The sequence below is a fragment of the Myotis brandtii genome, unplaced genomic scaffold (genome assembly GCF_000412655.1).
Source record: "Myotis brandtii unplaced genomic scaffold, ASM41265v1 scaffold1341, whole genome shotgun sequence".
NCBI lineage: Eukaryota > Metazoa > Chordata > Mammalia > Chiroptera > Vespertilionidae > Myotis > Myotis brandtii.
The window spans coordinates 109,492-113,738 of record NW_005354761.1 but is presented as its reverse complement, the minus strand read 5'-3'; the positions used below and the strand labels follow the sequence as shown (position 1 = coordinate 113,738).

The following is a 4,247-nucleotide window of genomic DNA, read 5'->3' as shown; positions in this document are numbered from 1 at the left end:
ATTCTTTTTTCTTTTTGCTCTTCTGGTTGGGTGTTTCTTGCTTCCTCGTATTTCAAATCATTGACTTGATTCTTGGGATCCTCTAGTCTGCTGTTGGATCTCTGTATATTATCCTTTTTAAAAATATATATATTTTTATTGATTTCAGAGAGGAAGGAAGAGGGAGAGAGAGAGATAGAAACATCCATGATGAGATAGAATCATTGATTGGCTGCCTCCTGCAAGTCCCCCACTGGGGATCGAGCCCACAACCCAGGCATGTGCCCTTGACCAGAATCGAAACTGAGACCTTTCAGTTCGCAGGCCGATGCTCTATCCACTGAGCCAAACCGGCTAGGGCTCTGTATATTATTCTTTATTTCAGTCAGTGTATGCTTAATTTCTAATTGGTCCTTTTTCATATCCTTTAGGGTCTCACTAAATTTCTCGGAGGTTTCTAGAAGATTCTTGAGTAACCTTATAACCGTGGTTTTGAACTCTATATCCACTAGTTTGCTTTCCTCCATTTCTGTCATTTGTGACATGTTTCTTTGTCTCCGCATTTTGGCTGCTTCCCTGTGTTGATAGAGTGGCCTTGTGTGGTAGGTTGTCCTATAGGGCCCAGTTGTTCAGTCTCCCCAATTACCTGGGATGGACACTCTTGGTGCAACCCTTTGTGGACTGTGTGCATAGTCTTGTTGTAGTTAAGCCTTGATTGCTTTTTGGTATCACTGAGAGGAATTGACCTCCAGGCCAATTGGCTGTGAGGACCAGCTGTGTCTACAATGGGAGAACTGCTGTGTTGGAGACACCCTCATGGGGCAGGACTTTCTTCGGTGGGGCTTTGGTGCTCACTGAGTCTGCCCCTTGAGTGTGTCACTTATGGATGTGAAGAGTTGTAATCTGGTATGGTCTCACACTGACCACTGGGTACACTGACTTTTGGATCTCCAAGGGGGTGCAAAGTCAGCCAGTGCCTGAGGCCACCCAGCAGGCACTACAGAGACATCTTCAGATTCCTCCTCTTTGCTTGGGGTTTGGATGTACCCAGATGAGGCCCAGCTGTGAAGTAATGCAGGCTGCTACTGCCGGGCCTTGGGCCTTCTTTTGGAAGCTTTGGAGCTCTCTGACCCAGCTGCAGTTTGTTAGGTTTTAGGTAGCAAAAGGACAAGCTGCTGCAAAAGCTGCTGTGCACAGCTTGGGTGGGGTTGTAAATTGGGTGGGGCAGGATCTCAGGGAATCACCAGGGTGGAGCAAACAGCAATGGCTGCCAGTCAGCCCTGCTCCAGAGAGGTCCCCGGGTCTCTGTGTCCCGCAGCCCCATGCAGAAACAATGATCGCTGCGAGCACCTCTGAGAGAAAGCCACCCTCGTGTTCCGGCCCGATGCCAGACAGTCCAGTTTCTCCCTGTATGAGTCTGGGTCCCCAGAGTCTCGCTTGAAACTGGAGTTCAGAGCAATCAGGATCTTGTATCTCCCTCCTGATTGAAAAATACAACAGCGCACCCAGTTGCCAGCCCGTTTCATGCGTGCCTCTGCACCTCCACACCTCCTACCAGTCTCAATGTGTTTTTTCTTTCCTTCTAGTTGTAGAACTTCCACTCAGCCAGCTTTCCCGTGGTTCTGGATGATATTTGTTTTGTCTTTTAGTTGTAGTTTTGATGTGGTTGTGAGAGGCAGCAAGTACAGGTGTTTACCTATGCCGCCATCTTGATTGTCTCCCTGTATTTTACTTTATATATGTAGAAAATATTTTTAGTTTGTCAATGATTATATTTTTCATTATGAAATTTGGTATCCAAATTTTGCTTTGTGATTTTCATAGTAATTCTGAAATTTTATCCTGAAATCATACAAATATTCACCTACATTTTGTTCTTGCTTTATGTGTAAAATTTTACATAAAACTTAACATTCTGGAATTTATTCTGGTGTAAGCTATGCTATAAGGATTTAACTTTTTGCCCCAAATAAGTAACCAATTATTTCAGCATAATTTTTAAATCACATTTCCTTTATCTATTGAATTGAGATGTCATCTTTGTCATATATAAATGAACTTTTATGCTAAGTTGTTTATTGCTTACTCTGTTCTGTAAGTCAATCTGTATATTCCCACACCAATACCTCCTTATTTACAAGTATTTTATAATCACTTACATCATAATATTAGAATCTATTTTTCCATAAATTTGCCATGATTAAAACAAACAGGCCTTCTTTCAAACAGGCTGTGGTGGTTTTAAAATATGTCCATAAATTCTTTGTTACCCCTTCCTTTATAAAGTTCTCCTTATACCCTTCCCTTTGAATATGGACTGTAGTTAATAACTTATTGCTAACAAATAGAATGTGGAAGAAGTGATACATATGACTTCTGAATCCCAGTCATAAGAGATATTTTGACCTCACTCTGGGAGAAGCTGCCATGTCCTGAGGACAATCAAGAAACCCTATAGAGCCCTAGCCAGTTTGGCTTAGTGGATAGAGCATTGGTCCTCAGACTGAAGGGTCTCAGTTCCATTCCAGTCAAGGGCACATCCCTTGGTTGCAGGCTGCATCCTGGTCAAGGTGCATCCCAGTCCAGCGAGTACAGGAGGCAACCCATTGATGTGTCTCTCTTACATCAATGTTTCTTTCTGTCTATCACTCTCCCTTCCACTCTCTCTAAAAATCAATGGAAAAATATCCTCAGGTGAGGATTAACAACAATAACAAAAACAGGCAACTGGCAAGATTCAACCAAGGGCTATAGTTTGCCAACCCTTGGTTCATAGGGCACCAATTGTTTGAGACTTAAGGTTACCTAGCGCTCCATGCACACTTGCAAACCAATTAATTACCATCTTATCCTTGGCCTGTTCCACTTCTTTAAGGTTCAGGCCCAGCACATGTAAACATTTGCTTTTGTTAAATTGTCACAGGATTAACAGATTGGGTGTTTGGAATCAAGACAAATCTCAGTTGCCAGCTTTGCCACTTGCCACTAGGTGGTTTCGGACAAATTACTTAACATCTCTAATCCTCAGATTCCTTATCTAAAGAGTACCTACGTCATAGGGTTGGCACAAGGAAAGATTCAGTGCGATGGTCCATCTAAAACACCTAGCAGAGTGCCAGGCAAACTTCAATCAGTAGTAGTAGTATTGGCATCATCCTGCCATTGAACCACTACTCTGTAAGGCAAGTATCATTAAACCCATTTTACAAAGAAATTAAGGCTCAAACTTGTTTACATAGCTTTCCCAAAACTGATAGCCAGTGACACAAAGCACTGATTCACACCCAGAACTTTATTTCCAACAGGCTCTTATTAATCCAACCACACTAACAGGAAAGGAATTTACTGTATGCCACTCCAAGGCGAGCCTGCATTTTAAGACACCCAGAGAAGGAGTTTCGAAATGCACAAGAACTCATTCTTCGCGGTGCAAGTTTAGTCCTTAGGGGGGAAGAGAGAATTTCTTGAGCTCTAAGGCTGCAAGGGCACGGGAGGTGCTATCGGCTGTTACAAACAACCAAGATTTCTGAAACCAGTGTGCGGAGGCTCATAATCTGGACACTCTTTTAGAGCTTTGATCCTCTAAGGAGGTGGTGTCACCCGGCCACGCACTCAGCCTGGCGCTTCTCAGCCTCTATGACCTTGCTGCCCCCAGCGGCGCTGCCCTTTTTGGCTCTCGCGCTCCACGTGCCTGGAGCGCCTGGCGCCTAAAAATATCGCCCTGGTGGAACCTCCCGGAACATGCCTTCGGCTTTTTAAAAACCTGGCGGCATCGCCACTTTGAGACACATAAATAAATCACTGCCCAGACCTGCTGTTAACTCAGCGGGTGATGTGCCGCAGAAAGTGGCGACGAATTCAGCCCCTTTGGATGACATGAACGTTTCCATTTTCTTCCCCCTCCACTTGGCGGGTAGCATATATCATCAGGGCCGCCAAGTAGCCCAAAGACTGTATTGGGCGTTAGAAAAAATAGTCCAGGAATCTCCCTTTCTTCCAGTTCAGACTAAGCCTGGAACTCTTCAAAGCCATATCCTGTGACAATCACAAGGGTTTTCTCCGCCCCAAGTGATGGAAAACTCGTGACTGTGACCCGAGGGTTGGGCGGGCGCAGAGAAACCGGGGCGGAGCTGCAAGTCGCCATGCGAGGAAGCCCCCGACCGGCCGCGCGTGCGCAATCTCACACCACGGGACCTCCTTCCCGCCGCGGAGTGTAGGAAACCGGACGCCAAATCTGTCCCCGCGCAGACGCCGCCCGGCGCAGAGCG

At 45.4% G+C, this 4,247-nt stretch overlaps 1 long non-coding RNA gene across 1 annotated transcript in view; it reads right to left on the bottom strand.

Moving 5' to 3' along the window:
• Nucleotides 1-2,731: 2,731 nt before the first annotated feature.
• LOC106725080 overlaps nucleotides 2,732-4,247 on the bottom strand; it is a 13,886-nt gene continuing 12,370 nt past the window's right edge. The window contains exon 3 of the long non-coding RNA XR_001360958.1: nucleotides 2,732-2,743. This is a non-coding gene — a long non-coding RNA (uncharacterized LOC106725080). The remainder of the gene's footprint in view (nucleotides 2,744-4,247) is intronic.